Source organism: Grus americana, chromosome 1 (assembly GCF_028858705.1).
Source record: "Grus americana isolate bGruAme1 chromosome 1, bGruAme1.mat, whole genome shotgun sequence".
Taxonomy (NCBI): Eukaryota; Metazoa; Chordata; class Aves; order Gruiformes; family Gruidae; genus Grus; species Grus americana.
In genome coordinates, this window is record NC_072852.1 from 92,329,013 (window position 1) to 92,349,847 (window position 20,835).

The 20,835-nt window shown below is 38.3% G+C and overlaps 1 protein-coding gene across 12 annotated transcripts in view; it reads left to right on the forward strand.

Annotated features, from left to right (window-relative positions):
- ZBTB20 (zinc finger and BTB domain containing 20) overlaps positions 1-20,835 on the forward strand; it is a 488,423-nt gene that overhangs the window by 86,524 nt on the left and 381,064 nt on the right. For 10 of the 12 annotated variants that reach the window (XM_054803829.1, XM_054803837.1, XM_054803872.1 and 7 more), the window contains one exon: positions 2,716-2,775. The exons of 1 other annotated variant lie outside the window; for it this stretch is intronic. The gene's annotated coding sequence lies outside the window, so the exon portion shown is untranslated. The remainder of the gene's footprint in view (positions 1-2,715; positions 2,776-20,835) is intronic. One more of the 12 variants, XM_054803846.1, reaches the window with a different exon arrangement.

Below are 20,835 nucleotides of genomic sequence, written 5' to 3' on the forward strand. Positions count from 1 at the left end.
CTGGTTAGATATTTTAAAAAGCAGAATTAATATGTGTACCTAATTTACTTCATCCTTGAAAGAAAATTTTTCTAGGAAATTACCATGATCTACCTCAAGTCTCTCTGAGCCTTGTGATATATTTTGTGACTTTGAGGTCAGTAAGCCCATTGTCAGCCTATGCAGTAAAGTACTCGCTTTTGCTTAGTGCATGGGATTTAACTTTCAAGTGGACCAAAAGCATTTTCCTGAGCTACATGCATAGTTTTTCACTTCATAGATGTCATATTGGTGCATCAGACTTTCAGGGTATTACTTGACACTATATCATAGGAATTACCAATAAGCTCTTGATCCAAGTGAAACAACTAAATGTAAACATGGAGGTTGGAGTTAAAAAGAAAATGTATTTTGGATATGGTACCGTGTAGTAGCTGTCTTGGTCCAACAAACGATGATCTGAAGTAAAAGACTTGGTTAAATCACATAGAAAAATATTTTTAAAAAACTATGTGGCAGAAATGTTGCCACTAATTAAACTCAGGCATTCACATGTTTGGAAAGGATCGATTAACGATTGTGAAAATAAAGTAATCATAACGATTAAACAGACTTTCATGTAGCACTTTCTGGCAAGAATCACAACAGACGTAACGATAGCTGTGTATATCATGAATAGTTGTACAAAATTTTTCAAATGCCAGTAGAGCAGAGAAGGGAAACTGAGACTTTTGACTTGGATTTAATCCTTTGCAGAGCTTGAGGAGATAATGTCTAAGTACCACCACGGGTCTGACTGATCTGTGGGTTTAAAATAGAAAATATTTTCTTTCACCTTGTGATCACTTTTTTTCCCATGCTTTTTCATGCTTTTTGTCTCTTCCAGGTTCCCCACCACCACCCTCACTCAGCAGAGCCATCTCTGGCTGCAGCACGTAGTGGTGTGCCAGCAAGTACAGAGTGGTTCAGTTGTTAGATCAGTTAGACGTTAGGCAAACAGCACAGTTTCATACCTAATAGTATCGCTTAAATCATATCCTCGTGCAATACATCTAACAGCATTTAAAGGTCAAAACCCTATCCTTATTACTCAATATTTTAGGCCTTCTGTTTTGCTTTATTCATTGTCTGTGCAGAACTGGCAGACTATTGCAGACCATGGTTGTGTAATGCTGGGAAGTGCTAACAGCTGCCATCCGGTGTGTCTATTCAGGCAACTGCAGACCTCATGAAAGTGGAAGCCGCCATCGAACAGAGGACGCTGTGTATGCTCAGGACTGACCCACATAGGCTGAGGGGATTGCTATAGGGAAGCTTCCACAAATGCTGAACCTGAGGCATTGTTGGATTGTGATGATCAGAGGTAGAAAGCACATGGAAAACAAGAGGAAGGCTGCAGATGTGAAAAGAAATTGCGAGCGTGTCTCTGAGACGGCAACAGAAACATCCCTGTAGTAGCCAGGAACTGGTGGGAAGTCAGGCTTGGAAACGCTGAGCCAGAAAGCCTACATCTTTATTTGACAAAGCAACACTTTGTGTCCTTTTTTAATAAATCAGCAAGGGTGTTCCACAGAGCAGTTATTTTCTCTTAACAGATTACTTTTAACAGGTAACAGATCACAGGTCCCTTAATAGATGAAAAATTAATCTGAGCTTTGAGGAGGCAGGACTGTAGCAAATAAGTGCGATTGAATCGGTTCTGCAGCATGATAAAGGGGTCAAAATCTCAGTGATTAAAATGTCTTTGTAGCTAGCTTTGAAAACTCCTCACCAGCAAAAGACTAAAGAATACCAGTAGGCTTAGTTAGCCCAGTCCTGCCATATTTGAGCTGGTATTAGCTTTGGACACAGGTTCTTAGGTGCAAGGGCATTCAATTCTTGAGGGAAATGAAGGGACCTACTGGTCCTGCAAGGAAGCAAGAAGCCTGGCTGGAGTGGATTTGGGCACTGTAATCTAAGAGAACCTCTTATAATGGGAATTGGAAATTATGCCAATCAGGTCCCTAAACCATATTTTGAATTAGTGGAAGGAGAGCACCCAAGTCTTATTTTCACGCTTCAAAATACTTACATTTTCTTCAGCCATTTGGCAGCCAGTTCTGAATATTTTGGTAATTAGTGGTATATGGTACTAAGTCTGCTTTTAGTTCTTCTTTCAACATGCAGCCTATAGAGGGGTTTTCTGAACATTTTAGTCATTAAAGCCATTTATGGTTGAAAGATGTGAAGACTATACACAATTTTTCATTCAAAAAAAATAAAAGAACCTCTTCAAACTCTTGACCTGTTAGAGTACTTACCTGCAACTTTTTCCACAAATGCATTTGAATGGCAAACGTGACAAAACTTTGGTTGTGACACCCATTTATTTTTATCTCTAACAGGAATGAAGCCACGCTTAATGGCAAAACTGAGATTTTTTTTTTTTTTCCAAGCATGGAGTCTTAGAAATCGCTCCCTATTAATCTGGTGTTCAGTTGTGTAACTTTTCTCTCTGAAGGATGTGTATAACGTGACATTTCAGATACTAGTACTTTTAGCTTATATATTCGGCACCTGTGTACTAAATGTGAATGTGTAGGACTTTGTTTTGTCTCCCTTCAGATAGCTATATGTTTATATATATACAGCATTCCACCCACTTCCCCCTCTGAACACCTAGCTATTTGACTGTTATGAAAACTCAAGGTGGTGTGCGCGCAAATCCCTAAACATAAGTATTTCTTTTTTTTACAGCAGCATAAGAAAGAAGTGTTGAGAGCTGCTCTTAACCCTTTTGGAGTCCGAAGACAAAAGGTAAAACCAAACGCTAGTTTTTGAGTTTCTGAAGGTGTTGATATCTTAATTGTTTGGAAATGCTATTTCCCTATCACATTTGAACTGAGATTTCCCACAGGAGAAAAGCAGGGATACGGTAAGAAGGCTCAAAACATTATTAGACCTCTTTAAGAGCACCAGCATATCTGGGCATAAATTATACAGGTAAGTTACAACTGGTAAACTGCAATTATCTATTTTACTTAATATGAAAACACTGGCGTTAAGAGTCAGTGGGACTTTCAGTGGGGTTTAATATTGCTAAGGATTTAATGATTTTTGTCTCACTATAACTTGATCGTTTTTATGATATATAAAGTTTTTTTCAAATTACAGTAAGACAAATCCTGTAGCTCTTTTCTGAGGCAAGAGACCCTCAATGGGAGTTTTGCCTGAGTGAGAACTGAATGAGGTCTAAATAATTAGCAATTAAAATATTCAGTTATTGTGCTACTGTATATAACAAAGCACTGGAGGTATTAAAAATTGCTAATCTCCTCCTTATTAAAATGTTAACTGCTAAACATAATACAGTTTTGCATTTTCTATCATTCATTTTTGCAGTTCATTAGTAGAGGTGAAATGTTTGTGACAAATAGTCATTTGAACTTTAAGGGATTGACTCTCTTTTCCTGGCATTTTAGTTAATATTTCTGACTGAGTTAATTTACAAGTGAAGTGTTTGCGGAAGCCGTGGATTTTAGTCAAAAACTAGATAATGTACAGAGAGTAAATTTTGATACAGCATTCATGAGTATTTGCAGATGAAACCGGATGGTAAGCTACTCATCAGAAGACAGAGCTAGGCAATTTAGGTATCCAGTTTGTATACGTTTTGGTCAGCAGCTACTCGTAACGAACTCCAGTAGTAGGTTAAGGATTGTCCATAGAGTTTACTGGGGAAATAATTTTCAGCAAGATACTAGCATGTGAACAGTTCAGCAACAGGTGAAGAAGCAAAGCTGGTGAAATTGTTCAGTTGCGCACTCAGCTCTGTTAATTAGCACGTGAGCTGTTTATTACTATGCTTGTCAATACAAGGGCCAGACTGTGCTCTCATCCTACTTCACCGCACAAAAGAATAAGGAGGAGTAAGATGCATCTCCTGTCTCCTTTGTCACATAGCAGCAGGATGTGTGGAGAGGGAGAATGGTATTTGATAAGTGAGAAAGGAGTGGTAAGTGAAGGTGATAACTGGTAAGAGGAAGAAGGCGAATTGCCGGAAGGGTTTGGTGGCAGGTGAGTTTCCCAAGGGAAGGCGACTCCCTCAATAATGTTTCTCCCATAGACACTCCCTAAAGTAGATTTTATTACTTATTAGGCCTAAAGTTTTTTTTCCTAATCTTTCTGCAGAGCCATTCTAGGCCTAGGCATTTAATTGTGCCATATAACGTTGTTGGCAATTCAGGCCATGACTCCACAAGGATTTACACATGTATTTCACTTACAGCATTATGAGTAATCCTGTTGAAGTAGATGAGATTAATTGCAGGACATAAAGTTAAGCATGTATATTAGTCTTTGTAGTAAAAGAGGTGTAGTGTGTAGTTTCATTTATTTATTTTCAGGTTGGGAAAATATTTTTAAACATACAGAAATACATGGGATTTTCCACCAATTTTGTGGCAATTAAAGAGGAGGTAGATGGTAACAAAATGAGCTTTTCTGCTTGTTCCCAAAATCCACACTTTTGTCAAGTTCTCAGCTGTAAAGTGAGAAAGAGAATAGGCTGCTATCATTTTCCTTTTTACATGCACAACCTCCAACTAGAATGAGATGATCATATAATTTATTATAGAGGAGTGAACAGGACAGAAATCAAACAGGAAGGCATGTGTGCTTGTGTGGACTCTTGTTTATAATTTCATCAGATTGGTGCACACCTCAGACATTTTATTTAGTGATAAGATATGCAAATTGCTCTGGAGCCAGCAGCAATACTTTCACCTGAATGTCAAAACTGACAGAGATTTTTAAATCAAACCTCAACAACAACTTGTATTTTAAAGCAACTGTTCCTAAGATATAACCACCAACTACAGATGAGTAAGTGCAGAATTGTCTTCCTACTTTCCTTCATAGTATTTTCCTTCCTTTCTCGTTTACCTCCGTGGAAGAACAGGGTTGCAGGCTTACCTGTAAGTACTGGGTGTAACTATGGGCAACAGTGCAGAGGAGCTATAAATTTATATGGAAGTATGCACAACACACAGGAATGCAAATTGAAAGTGGGGAGACTTATGAAATGAGATTTACCATTCTGGTTTTCCAGACGCCTACATCACACCTTCCATGTCTGTGAAGGAATGGGTAGCACAAACTCTTCATTTCAACTGGTTTCTCTCTCTTTGGTTTTAGTGTTATTGCATTTGTGTCCTTAAATCAGAATGTGGTAGTAGAAGCCTGTAGATACAGCAGGAGGTTTGGATGATAGTTTTTTCTTGAGATTGAGAACTGAAATTCCTCAAGGCTGTGGATTTGTAGCTGCTGGGGTTTTGGTTTTTAGTGTACATATAGTCCTGGGAGAAAGGGTGTCACTGAAAATACAGGTTGGGATTTAAATGTTATATGTGTTTATTTTTTGCAATCTTGTTCAAGTCAGTCCCCGCTGCCTATGAAGTGATAATCCTGTGTATTTTCCCCAGATTCGGTTCTTCCTCCTCTTTCTGTGAATGTGTGCACATAACTATGTCCAAACTCTTCCATCTGAAGTTTTCCTAGGGCTTTTTTGGCTTGTTTTTTCCTGTTGTTTTTAGTGTGTGTACCTATTAACCAGAAAGATATCTGGGCATTTAACAAAGGGTAACAACTTAACTATTCCTGTATCTGTGCATGAGTATATATGTGTGTGTGTGTGTGTGAGAGAGAGAGTTGTGATCAGAGAGGTAATGAAAGATTGCTATTTGGTTTTGATTACATGCCTAGTTGTGTATGTTGTTCTGGCACTCTGCGTTCTCTTGTATCACTTGGTCATTGTGTCCTAATAAATCCTCATGGATGACAGATTAAAATTTCTGGTCAGTTGCTTTAGTTGGTATGAGCCTCTTCCAGGTTGGAATTTGCTTTCCCCATTTAAATAAGAGCAACATTTGTGTTTTCCTACAAAATAAGAAAAAAACATTTATATATGTTCATGATTAGAAAGATATGACCTGTCCATACAATGCAAGTCCCATAATATATGCTCATGGACCTGGGTCCCATAGCTTTCAGGGTTCCCAGAAGTACTCTCTGTGGAAAAGGACTTCCAAAATACTCAAGGCTTACTACTTGTGCAGATTTAGGCCACTGCAGAACATTTTGTTTACAACAACTAATTCTAGGATCTGCTTTGCTGTTGTGGATACTTAACTCTTACCCACTCAAATGGAGGCACTTCAAAATAATTAAAATAAATGAATAATCCACACAGAGCAATGCCTTTCAGAGGGAAAGTGAGTTTATTGAAAGAAAGAATTTGCTTTTTTTTGCTAAATAGTTTCTTTCAAGGTCTTCTTAAATAAGCAGCAAATGCTTTTGTTGGAAAATAAAAAATAAAACTGAATCTTTGATTGTCATTTCTGGCATGGTTGATGAAGTTAAATCATTGAAAGCTAGAAAAAAATCAGATGGTATTTGTTTTTTCAAGGTGAAGTCCAGGCCATAGTGTATTGCCTCTCCACAAAATGCTGACTGCGATAGCACTGAGAGAAATACAGTGGGTGTTGCAGTATGTTCACCTTTAACGCACTATTTAAAAGAATTTGAAAGATTTGAAGGAATTTTGAAAGAATTTCTGGAGCTTGCTGAGAACTGCAGGGTAAAAGCACCCAAGAAGGGGGAACAGCCACAATAACTTTGATTTTTCCCTGATTGGCTATAGGGATACTCATGGTTTAGTCTTTCACCTAAATGGATGCTCTTCAACCACCTGCTCCAGTACTAACACCATGGCTGCAGCTATTAGCATCGAGACTTGCCGGTTGCCATTAGAGTTGTTTGCTTGCTGCTGTATAGGGAATAATTGCCTATAGCTGATACCAGTAACATTGTTAATCTTACCAAAACCTATGCATACATATTTGATAAATGGTGATATTGGAATCTGTCATATTCTTTCAACTTCAAGCTTAACAGAAAATCTCTCCTTCTGCACGTGTCTTCCTTACGTGCAGACTCCAAGAGGGGAAATGCAGCTTCTTTCTTATGCTGACATTTGCTGATTTTTCTGTGCTGAGTTTGATTCCAGGCATCCAGCAGCATTCCAGAGGGAGAGGCGACCAGCATCACAGCCTGCGTTGCTGCTGCTCTACTTGTCATGAATAATAGCCCACCGGGCTAGTTAATCATTACACTAACTTTTTCCTGTTCCTTCATAGCTGATTGCTGCCCAGGGGACATGGGTTACCACAGTCTGACTGCCAACACAAAGTTCAGTATTGCGTGTGCCTGTTTATGTTTACCTGCACGCATATGCGTTGAGTTGTTCAGCAGGTATTCTAGTACAACTAATAATGCATGCTTGTTTTTCTATATAAAAGGTAAAAGTGGGAGAGGTAATGTTTTACCCTCTCTCCTTTACCATTTTTGAAAATGAATATGAAAGCATTGGCTTCTTTAATCAATACACTGGCACAACAGCTTTCCTCATTCAGTGCTTCGAGTGGAGTTTCAGGATGCTAAACTTCTGTTTCTTAGAGCACATGTTTGAACGTGGCCAGTGATTTAATTTGCCAGGGCCGTGATCTGACACCTCCTCTGTGAAAAAGACAGCGTCTCTGTCCACTGGGAGTGAAAAAGTATGAGCAAGGAATAGATGTCAGTGAAGTCTTTTGAGATTCAGAAGGTATTTAACCACCGTGGTTCTGATTTTCTTCTTCGTCTTAAGTGCAGATCATCTTTTAATATGTGGAGGATGTGGCACAGGTGGCACTTGGCATTTTTGCCACATGGAACAAAACTTGGTATTAAATTCTTTCTTCTGTGCCAGTGAGTCAGCTTACCTTCATTGGAAAGAATAAATAGCAATTTTGCTGTCCAGATGTCAATATTCAGGTGGCCAGACAGATTAAATTACTCATCTTTAATATCTCTGGTGTTTGTTTTGGGAAGGTTAATTTTCTTCAATGGATAGCTCAGGGCAATGAATTTTTTTTGTTCCACCTCCTGGTCAGATTTCTTTTCTGTTGACTTTTTTAGAGCCAATAGGCACTTGGCTTCCATGGTTTTCCATAGAAGTAGAACATGGGTTGACAAAGGACTAATTGTTAAAGGGAGGGTTAAATCCTCCATCTGGTGGTACAAGATTTTAACTTCAAAACATTATTGTCCCCCACAAAGTTCAATAGCTATATCTGTCACTGAGTCGTACTTAAATCTTTTCCCCCTTCTCTCTCTCTCTCTCTCCCTCTCCTTCGTTCTTTCCATCCCTTTATTTCTCTCCTTCTTCCTCTCTCCCTGTCCCCTCTTTCTATAGATGGACATCTGTTTTTGTATTAGAGCTGAATCAGACATTTGTATGGCGACATTGTGGTGATGCCGCTGAACACTTTCCATATACCTTGTTCATTTTGTAAACCTTCCAGTCAAAACCAACCTTAAGTTATGCAATAGTATGATTAGCAGAGTAGCGTTACTGCATAACACAACGTTATCAGCAATGTGGGTCATTAAAAGACCAACCCCCTCTTCCTCCTGTACCAGAGGAAAAAAAGGAAAAAAAAGACAACAAAATGAGAGACAGCAAGAAGTCAGCAGCAGTGTGAGCTGGACCATTTGTATGGCAGCAGCACATTTTAGTGCCAGGTAGATGAGGTAGACCATTCTGACTCTGAAAAACAGCTTGGAGGCCATTTTAGCCTTTCCCTTTGGTTGTTTTGAATCAAACCTGTATCATTCTTACTGATATTAATAGGACTTCGGGGATTATGCAAGTCTCTTTGCCTTCACAAGGCATATCTTGAGGATGGCAGAGAGAATTCACAAAAGTAGGAAGAGGCTCTTCTGAGAGGCGAGCAGCTGAAAACTTGTATTTTTTCTGGCAAGAAATCAATATTGAAGAAAACAATAAAGAAGCAAGTAACATTGCTACTCAGTCACTCATACAGCATTTTAATTACATAAGGAATTTTCCTTTAATTTTTTAATAATCTGAATTATGGTCATTTGTAGAACTTTGATTAGAAACTTCTTTCTTCCCGTGATATCTTTACAATAATGTTTATAGGCACATTTAAATGTTCTTTATGAGATGAGATTACCCCAAGATCTCAGTATCCGTGTCTAAGAGTTTTCTCGTAAATTATGTTCTAACAGTTTGATTGGTATGTGACTAAAACACAATGTTCCAGTCCCACCTGCTTGGCTGGGCTATAAACGTGAAATGAGCCATTTCAATATAAGCTTTAAGCCTTCTTGAGATTCTGAAGGCCACCAGACTGTATGTCTCTCAGGTAATTTCCTCTACCAAGACTGGAGACTCTCATGATTACTTCAGAGGTCATCAAGGGAGAGTGTCTTTCTCTTTGCTGAGATGCCGCAGAGATGCAATTAGTTTAGGGATGACTGAACTTCCCTAGGTCTTGGAAAAACCCTGATTTTTACTGAATTAAACTCTGGACACTTGAGAAATAGCTTTTCTTTGGTTATTTTGCAATTAGTTTTAAAAATCTTTATCCTCCCAAGGTTCTTAGTTATAACCGGTGAATCTGAGCAGAGAGATGTGTGGAGGCAACACTGTAATGGGAAGAACCTAGTTTTTATTCAGAGTGGTCCAAGGAAGCAAGCTCACCTTCCTCCCAGGCTCTTGAGAAAAGTGTGGGGTTTTTTTTCCAACCAGGTGTCTGGGGAGGAGAGCTGCAAAGATTTTCATAGTATAGCCCAAATCCATCTTTCTCTCCATGGAGATCCACGTCCTGTGGCTTAGAGATCTGCCTGTGGATTTTTGAGGAGACAGTTACACATGTATGTACACTGAACATCAGCGGCCTGCAGGTAATCCTGTTGTCTAACTCTAGGGCTGTGCTTTAGTAAAATAGATTAGTGTTCAATTACCTAAGCTTTGTTCATGGCACCAACTGAAAGGCAGCAGCAGTTGAGAAATAACTTGAACGTGTCCTCTCCTGGTGTTGGCCAGTTGTATTAAGTGCTGTTTTCATTCCCCAGTTAGGTTTTCCATAATGTGTCCCTGAAATCATGAGTTGTTTAAATTTTCCAGATCCTCAGAGTCATTCTGTAGTATTTTAAGTTATTAAATTAAGCTAGCTGCTGGATTTTGTATTCAAGAAGTCAAGTGACCCCTCCTACTTCTGCTCCCTTCTTGGATACAAAACCTCACCAATTTTCTGAAGAATATGTGTGCATGTAAATAATTTTCATCTCATAACGGAGTCCATGTTTATCTGAATATTGATGTCTTAAATGGCAAAGGAAAGAATATACTGTCACTTTGAAAGCAGATATCTTTTCTCTCTTGTTGTGCAGCTATTAGTTTTACATAGTGGTTAAACTTGTATTTATGTGTTTAGATCCATTTTTGGGAACACAGTGCTGAGAGGGAAAGACATCAGTTACAAAATCTCACTTCTCTTTTAGAAGCCTTTTCCCTAACATCCAGCAATATGGGTGTTAGGGTTAGTTCGGCACATGTAGGAATAATACATAGAAGCTTTAACAAAGAGACTTGAGTTTAGAGTTTGAAACCTGTACAGTCAGAGCATGTCGATCTGGATATAGCTTCCAGAATTACAGAGTTTAGCCTTTAAATAAAACCTTACTTTAGTAACTGCTACTTTGACAATCAAATAATTGGGTGTTTTTATAAAACAAAAAGCATGATTTAGCTGAAGGTTTTCCCCCTTTTTTGAACAATTTTCTAACCAGAGGTTTTTTCTTGAAGTCTTGCCAATAGCAAAAATGAGGGAACATGTGGACTCATGCTGAGTGCTCACTAGGGCAAAAAAGAAAGTGAAAAAACTAAAACCCCTGAGCTATGTCTGAGCAAGCGTCACATTTCTCTGATATGAACGAAATGCAGTACTCACTTCTTACTGCTTTGGAAAAATGAAATGAACTTAACCTCTCCATTTACAGAACAATTTCTCTGTGTGTTCCACTTCCATTTCTTCGTGGAAATCAAACAGCTTTCTTTTTTGGCACTTCTCCTGCAAACTTAGTCCCTCGTGCACACACGCAGACCCCCCTAAATACATGCATCCTAGGGAATCAAAGATTTAGGAAGGTACATTTTTCATAGGTAGTTATAAATATGTATAAAAAATTTCCTGTCGCATGAATTTCCTAAGGGGATAATACATGAAATCACAAAGGAAAATGTTATGGCAAAAAGTAATGAAATAGACTCAAATCTAGATCTTCCTTTTAGGAGAATGCAGACTGAAGTAACAACATTGCACAGAGGCTAAAAAGCAGTTGAAGTAGAACTAGTTTTGGATCTGGGGTTTTGCTTTTGACTTTTTACTAATATAGAGTTATGAGACAACTTGGTGTCATCTTCAGTTGCCTCAAGAATCTTTTTAGTTGTGGAAGATACCTACTTATGAAATATGAGTAAGACAAGAAGTCTTCATTTTTTTGTTTAACTTCAGGGTATTAATTGTTAACACAGCTTTCGATGAACTAAAAGAACATAGTAACTCCTACAGGAAACATTCTTGGGGATGATCCTTGCAAACTGGGAACAACTGCTTTATTTTATTTTTAATATTTTTTAAGAGGAGGGGCTTGGGGAATGTCTGTTATTTTTTTTTTTTTCCTCTTTTCTCTAATGCACTGCATACATGAAACTACCAGACACTAAAACTTTCTCCTTACACAAAGCTGTCATTGTTTTAAGGCCATTCTGCTCCCTCTGAACCTGTGTTGAAACAGGTGCCTCACTTGCTTGGCTCTCCTGGAGCAGTTTTACGGATTAAAGCACCACACGTACCCTGCACAGTGGCACCATTAACAGTGCGGAATGAGGCTGGGAGAAAAACTCATATAGGAGCTACACACCTAGGTGCAGTTAGTAAACAGAGACAGTTACCCTCATTAAGCATAATTAAACCTAATATTGACTGTAAACTGTTACTTACCTGAAACTTCTCTGCAGACATTGTGGGAAAGGGATTAACTTAGCAGATAGGTACACTAATTACTACTGTCTTCACATTAAAGTTACCATCAGGAAGGCCTATATTCATAAATAAAACATAGTAGAGGATGAGAGACTGAGAAATATGTAAATTCATTTGCAGAAAAAAAGACCAAATTAAAAAAAGAAAGTTGAGTGATGCTACTGGAAGCAAAATGGCACTCTAGCTAATTACCATGAAAAGTATGATAAATCATGGACGTGTATCCTTGACTTCTGACTGATAGAGCCTGCAGAGTGCAATCTCTCATGCGTAGCTGCCTCTGACTGATTTAAACTCATACCACTATCGGGTTTGATGGGAAAGCACAAAAGTGTGTTATTTTATTTCCTTGGGTATTGTTGCTACCTCTTTCTCCTAGAAATGACTTGCAATTATTGTAAAAATACAGTCTGATTTCTTGTCAGCAGAAGAATTGTTGTTTGATGCAATTGACAAACAAAGGCTCCAAAGATGGTCTAGTTATGGTTTAATAGCTGTATTTTCAAATGCAATTGATCTGGTATATTGAGACAATTATAGAAATATAATAAAATGTCAAGGGAGGGGTTGCTTTGCCTTGGTACTTTTATTCTCGTGGAAGATATCTTGTGTCCCACAGACAAGATCAAAAGTCAGAAACAGTTTTATTTATCAATTTCTATTTGTTTTCTGTAGAATTTTAAGTGAGTCACATTGCTGCTGTGTGCTTCAGCTTTTTGATCTGTTTCCTCACAAATTTTCTAGTTTTCTGCACTTTACAATCCCTGCAAGGGACTGCACACACTTAGTTAGGATTATTCAGATGAGAGAGGCTTGCAGGATGAGGCCATACTATGTGTTACCATGTCAGTGCTGTTACTGCTTAATCCTGTAAACACTTTACATTTGAATACTTAATAATGATAGGATTGCTGTTTGTGGAGCATTTTCTGTTTTCCTTGTATATCTGTCCAGAATACTTTTTGGTTGAGTCATACCAGAATAAAAGTCTCTTCTGCTGAGCTGGCTCACACCAGAATAATGGGAGGACAGACTTATCCTGAGCTTCCTGAGCAAAGCATTGCTTAAGCCCCGGGAAGAGGAGAAGCTTCAGTAGGCTTGTATTTAACACCCAAGGTGGAAATTTACGATCACAGTGGTGTTCTTATTACGTGGATATTTTAACACAAAATTATTATTGGTTTCTACTGAGTATTATCCCTTAACTTTTTATGAACTTCCATCACTGGGCACACCAGAGAAGAAATCCAACATTTGTAATGCTCATAGTGTAGCATTTTGCTGAAAGGAGGAGTGGGAAAAGTGAAGTTGCTAGTTGAACATCTGCAGATACTACCTAGTAAGTACCTTTTTTTCTTTGTTTGTTTCATTTCTCTTTTTGGTTTCTCTTTTCTTCTAGAGAGATTGACCCCTGTAATATCGATGTGATGTACAGGTAGGAATGTGTAGTTTCCAGGTACAGGTATTATGCTTCAAGAAACAATGCTAAGTAATTAACAGTATTTTCCTGCTCTGGTAACCCTTATTCTTTCTCTGCAGCTTTTTGTGTACCCAGCTGCAGTGTTTATAGATGTTATCTTCATATCCTCTTCGCAGTTTCCCTGAGTTTTGACAGCATAGGATTTGAAGAAATATATCAGAATTGTTTCAGAGCTGCAAATTACTTTCAAGATTTACATGGCCAAATTCAACAGTGACATCCACATCATAACAGCTAGTTAGCAAAGCAAAGAGATGTCCTCTGAGCAACAGTCCAAAATTATTACTAGCTAGCAAAATTACAGGTTAAAGGAAGAATAATTTACTGGAGTAAATACAAACTTAGAGGCTAGGTTGTTCTAGCATAAAGAATATCTGCATCCCTTCTCTTGTTTAGGACCACAGAACTGCAGCAAGGAGCTTTCACCTGGGATTCACTTTTGAGGAGCCATTTGTTCTGTCTGCTTCTTCAGAGAGATTTAGAACAACTTTGTTACGGGCTTGTTGCTTTTTTCCTGGTTGCCTTCCACATCTTTTCAAAGGGAGGAAAGAAATGTCAATGGAGAGGAAACTGAGAAACAGACTCGAGACATGGAAGTTATGAGGCTGCATAGCCTGTATATTTCTGTTTATTATCAAGGTGCCTGGCCAGATTTCCCCAGACCTATCAGCTGGATGTCATGGGGAGTGTTAGTCACATTGCATCTGTAACAGTGGACAGTCTAAATCCCGGGCAAGCATTTCAGCATTTGGCCTATTAGTAACAGCTGCATGCTTTTTCTAATTATAAATTGAAATTGGGTATATCGGCTCCCTAGGGAAACATTGAAAAGAAGTATTTTTGATAATAAATATTAGGAAAGCTCCATTACATAAGAAATGGGAATATAAATGCCAGCCATGCTTTTGGGGAGGAAAGGGATTATTCTACTTTGTATGTTAGCATCCTAAGACTAAACTGGATTAATGCCCATCTTCAGCCCATCCAGCTGCTGTCCACTGGACACTTTATGTCCACTGGACACCATAATAATTGATCTCTTTGATCTCTTGTCAAACTCATTCCCTCCATTTCTTCTAAGAGCGCATTTGAGATTCAGCAAAACAATTGTCTAAGTAATACTTGAATCCTAGTCATCTCTGCAAAGCATGGACCAAATCCTGTGAATCCATGCTGAGGCAAAATTTCCACTGAAGTCAAAATTAGAAGCTTTGTCAATTGCAGGATTTCTGTCAGGCAGAAATTCCTGACTTACTTTCTTCCCCTGTGGTAAGGATGACTAAACACATTTATGGATTGTTATAAACTTTGGACGCAGTAAATCCGTTCTTAAATAAAAAAGGAAGGCAGATATTTTTATGAGTGTTTTTTTCTGAAGGGAGTATTTCATTTAAGCAATAATATTTCTTAAATAATAGTTAAATGAAGTATTTGAAGATTAAAATTTTCATTTTCATCAATATCGGAACAGCTGGATCCTAAGACTGACTTAAGACAAAATGACTGAATGTGGACATATTTCTGCCAAGGATAATATATAAAATTGGAGGCCAAGCTTTTAAAGATGGATGGTACTCTTCATGTGAATTTAAGACATATTCTTAATCAACTGGTTTAATTTTATTTGAGCTAGGCAGAATGTGTCTGTTTAAAACTCTCTTACATTTTCTGCCAGATATGTAATAGGTTTCAAACCTTTTTGCAGCGTGGATCTTATCTGTCACATTCAGATGCACTCAGCTCTGAGAGGAAGTCCATAATTTCTTTTCTTCATCCAAAGTTTTTCCTAGTGGAATGCTCTCTAGAATGACCGTAGTGGAGCTTCCATAATTTTCCTCCATTTGTAGTATTGGAACCTAAGAGCAAATGTGCAAGGCTGTGAAGACATTTCGTCCCAGTGCGATTTTTTGAAAAGAATCTGAGGACACTTCACCGGCACCCTGGCATCTTCCTGGTATATAAACAGACAGCGTTAAGGACATTTGGCTTTAACGTGACTCCTTACTTCTTGGTTGCAAATTTTGCTCATCAGTGGGTCAATTCAGCAGTCTTCTGATATAAATTCCTTGCTGAGCTGTGGCCTGAGAGAGAGAGGCAGGCTGTTGCTGCTTTTTCCATTAGTAGCAAGGGGAAAAAATGGTTCCTCCTCATCAGCAAACTTGTTTGCTGATGAGAGCTAGAGGGGGGGTCAAGCGATGAATACAGGTGGAGGAAGAGTGTGGGAGAAAGTTGGAGGCTGCCATTTTGGTATGGATGAAGAGAGGCACTTACAGAGAAACTCACCCAAAACAGGACGGCTTTTCCTGGTTAATATTAGTAGATTCGGTTACTTGTCTTTTGGCATGTTAAATACTACTGTGTATTGAGCAGAGAAACTTGCAGTCAATCCCATAAAAGCTTTATCAGATCAATGTGTCCATTGCTTCTCCTGTTTCCTATTCATCCCCTTACATTTTCCTGTTTACTCTTATCCTTCCCCTGTATGTCATCTTCTGCAATGTTTCCTTTTCTCTCTGTTTTCATTCTTTCTTTGTTTCCTGTTTCTCAGTAGCTCTGCTCTTTTGTGGCTAAAGCCCTGAATTTCGTGGTCTGTCCTTATGCAAGCAAAACCCTGTTGAAGTCACTCAAGCCAGGGTTTATCTTCCCATGTTTTGGCCTTTGCTTGTTATCAGGTAGTTACATTATAGCCATAGCAAACTTATCTGCATTTTGGGACATATGCTTCATCCAACATAAGGCCATTTATTTTACATTTACTTGTAGAATGAGTCTGCTTACTTCCAGTCCCCCATTTGGAAGCTTGTTAGGAGTGTGCATGCTGCTATAACATGCAAATTCTAATGAGTAGGTGGAGAATAAGTATGTTTTTTCTGATAGGTTAGTACTTTTATTTTTCCCATTTAAAGACAAAGATGGGAATCTGCTTGTTTAATGTTCAGTAAGATCTTAGTGTTGAGTGTCCAGGGGGTATGAAGTGCTTAAAATAAAATAACTTAGGAGCTGAGGAGGTAATTATATATGAGAGGAAATACTGGGAAGGGCAGGGAATGCAAACGAAAGCAGGCCAGGATGGATTCAGTGCCATAGAATAACTCCCCATTTACCCCTCCCTCAAACACACAGACAATAACCCTCAATAACCTACCTGACTTAATGAACATTTTGTTTCATCTAAAATGTTGATGCAAGTGATCGTTACTTGGGTACATTGGATGAGTGTCTGAGCCCACCCTTGTTCCTTGGAGTCCCATCCTACACTTTTTTGTGTTGGGTAGAAAGTAGGAAATGTTATTTCATTGGAGAGGAAAGGTTTTACTTGGATGTTAAGATTTTTCTATTAAGGTTATTTCCTTCTGCAGTGAAATGGAACTTAGGGGCTTTTTACACAAAGAGTATAAACTATGAGTGTCAGGTCATTGTGAGAAAGAGTCCAAACCAATGAGCAGTTGTCCATAATGAATCCTATGCTCCATTTCTCCCTTTGCTGAACCAAAAAATGACCACCTTCTCTATCAGAAAATCAGAAATTGGAGAATGTCTTTGTCTGAGTAAAGGTTCTCAGCGTGGTGTCAGAAATCCAAAGACCCTATTCCAACTGGCTATTGAAATACAGCTAGTTAGCTGTACAGGGCAGGGTGGCCTATCAGGAAAAACATCCTTCACAACAACAAAACCCAGGCAGAAAGCAGAAACATGAATACAGAAAGACTAAGATAACGTTCAGAGTTCTGTGACCACTGTCTCTCTGGACCTTGGAAAGATAACTGCCTTCCATTTTCTGATTCCTGTGCATCCTGCAGTGGACAATGATGCTACATGGTTATGACTGTAAAGCTCTTCCTAACAGTTAAGAATAAAAGCACGGATATATTTTGACTTGCAGCTATAACCTGCAGGATTTTTCAGTTTGCCTCTCTGATGTTCTGTTAGTCTGCAGCAGAATACTTACAGATGAAGGTGTACCCTTAGCTGGCAGAGGGACTTGGGCTTCCCAGTTAAACAAATTTTTGTCTGCCCCAGTTTGCCTGTTCTTCTGCATGTCAGATCCATTGCATTTTTGATGCAATAGCTTGTGGTGCTTTAAGGACGTAGCATAGCTACTACATGCCTTTGAGTTAACAAATTTTAAGTATTTAAATCACATAGGAAAATGAGATCCCTGTGTTTGGAATGAGTAGTAGCTTTACAGCCATCAAACTGAGCTTGGAATGCCAATTGACCCTTCCACTTTGTATGTTGACTGGTGACTATAAATGAGGAGTCTTTCCACCCCTGCCATGAGGTTATGAGACATGGCTATGTAGTAATTAATGCCACTGTATCATTTTTTAACTGCTACAGAAATATAATATCAGATGCTCAGATGGCATCAATTGGCTTAGCTCCACTGAAGGCAACAAAATGCGATGCCAACTTATACCAGCTGAGGATCTGGCCCACAGTTAAAAGGAAAAAAGGGACAGGCTGCCAATATGGCAGGGAACATATTGAGATTTATGGTAGTGACTTAATCAGTTAAAAAGTTCTGCTCAAAGTGGTTGTCTCTCTGCACATTCACATTAGTCACTTGAGCTGGAGACATTTGAAGCTCTTAACACGACCTGGCGCGGGCACATTCCTGCTCTTGCACTCTCTTCTACATTCTGAGGGCATCCCACCTCACTCCCCTTCTAGTTGTCAATCTCTCCTCACAGGTCTACCACAGATTCAGGGCCATACTGGGCTTTTTTAACATAGTTTTAATTTGGATGAACCTTATTTTTTTTTCCCCTTTTACTTGTATTTCTGCTGTTGCTTTCTTAATCATACCTAAAAATGGGGGGGTTGTGGAAATTTCACACATCGCTGTTGTAACTCTTATCTAGCTGTCCTATTTGCATTCAAGTATTATATTAATCTTGATAAGAATAAGAAAATTCAGTTTGCTGCCTTTGTATTCAAATATGTACATAATTTTTTACTTGGACATAAGGTCACAGTAGCTAATTTAGGGCTTGTAAATTTTTATCTGTTATAAATACAATTGAATAACTCGATGGATAGAAATTCTCTTCTCTGTATTACAAAGTTAGTGAATGAAGTACTTACTAAAGAGGAGATGGCTGTAGAATCTCCCCAACTTTTTTCTCCTTCAGTAATATAACTATTGTAGCATTTGGTTTGTAGTGAGTGCTGTCTACAAACTTGCAAGCCATCCCCAGTTCTGATATCTTGGTTTGATGTTAATAACGTCCAGAGAAAATAATCTTTTGGGCCTGGAAGTTTCCACACTTGGTCCCATCTGTAATGTTGATTATTTGAGAAACTCTGTGGTCCATTCTTTTAATATGAAGTTGAGGAAACAGCTCTCTTCTGCACTAAAATACCTGCCTTGAAAAACATAACTAACTGATTGATGATTTGGAATTTGACCTACAATATGTATGTCCAGCCACTTTTGGATTACAACCTGCAAGTAGATATTTAAGCAGGATAAACTTTCCAAAGTAGAATTATTTGAATATCTAAAGCCTGCAAAATATATTGAGTTTTAAACATGTAATGAATTTGCTCTTCTGTGCTCTAAAAGTACAGAAAAATAAACTAATCATTAAAACATCTCCACATGCAAAGCTCAGCTGCAGTTTTTAAGAAGTTTCAAAGGATGCTTTGAATGACACTCAGTCTCTTACCATGATATATTTTCCTGCACTTCAAAGTAAGAGTGAGTCTTCTGTGGCATCTGTATCATGTAGGTGCTGAAAAGAATGTCGGGGAGGCAGGACACAATGTTCATCTCTTTCTCTTTTAGTTTCCTAATTATTGTATGTTTCAAAGAATGCAGTGCTACCTCAGCTGGAGGACCGTTGCATGTCTTTGCAAAAAATACACGACCCATTCCGTCTCTAACTGAGGTCCATGAAAGATTCATGTTTAAACCAACAGTTGCAAGTTTAAACTTAAAGCATGTAGTATCTTCAAATCTGGTATGCTAGAGGTATGATAATTGTAGTTGATTCACTTAAACAGTACATATAAACACTTGAGAATATTGTAAAGTACTTATAAGAAAGGTATGCCTTGTATTAAAATATTGCAACAAACATTTAAAGCAATACTTACTCCTATATTCTCAATGGGTTTTTTTAGAAATTCCAGTGCACTTTACAAGTTTCCAAATGATAATACATTTGTTAAAGAACCTTAGAGTGGATTTACAAAGTATCGTTATCCCCATTTGATAGATGGAGAAGCTGAAACATAGAACAGTTAAGTAACTTTCTCAAGGTTATAGGGTAATTCACTGCTAAGGTAGGGATCAATTATTTCTTGGCATTGAACATTTCATGCACTATTCCACTGCTGCTCTCTGTTAAAGAATGCTACAGTGCCTTTATGATACAGTTTAAAGAAGAAACCCAACTACTGGTCTCATGTTTACATGTCTCTTGAAAAAACCCTTCTTTAGCTGAACATCTTCATTTGCTATCCTGATCTTTTATCAAAATTAAGTTTTTATACACTCATACCATGCCATAGAGAGGAAGACTGAATACCATCTTTGACTTCTCTGGGATTACAGTCAAAAACAGAGGGCAGAATCTGGCTAAGAAATATTGAGTTGAAATTCTTATAAATATACTTCAACCCTCCAAATACTGTTTCCTGTATATTGGACCAGAACAGAAGGTTAGTAGGAGATGGATGTCCCTAGTTATAAATAATTGTGACAACAACTAGCAGTACAGTGCACTTGAAAGAACAGTTACGTCTTGCTGCAAAATGCATCCTAACTACAAAAATGACAGCCTGCATGGTGCTGTGGATGGAGGGCAGCTTGTAGTGCTATTCAGAATAATAATATTTGCTTAGAATATCCCAGGGTTTTGTAAATAGCTCCTCGAAAGTAACCTGATGTTTCTTATTCTGTTATTATTTAGGAGTGTGATAAGACATAGTTTATAAGAAATCTGAAGTCAGGTTATAGCACTTCTGGGGCAGGATGTATAATTGATCTTCTTTTAAAATTACAATAGCTTTTACCTTACAGCAGGGTGTTGATGGTACACTATGTGGTCTGGCTGGCACCAATGATGACTATGGTTAATCCAGTTTCTTATTTTACAGAAGCCACTGCAGAAAAGGATACATTATTCTTTCAGGCTCCTCTAAGCTTTGCTGAGGTGCACACGCTTGATGGAATTTGAAGGAAAGTTTCAATTTACAGAGAGGATAACTTCATCCTAAGATTGTTGCCAAAATAGTGGGTCCTAGCCTGTTCCACAATGTCTAGGGCCCTTAAAGAGATTCTTTTGAATCACTGTTGTCATTAAACTCCATCGCACGTGGTGTACTTTCTGTTCTTGGGCAACGTAAGAAATGTCTTTGCCTGCCTCTTAGTCGCTGGCAACTGTGGAGACAAATCTGAGCTGTGTTTACCTTAGAGTCCTTCCTAAGTGTTCC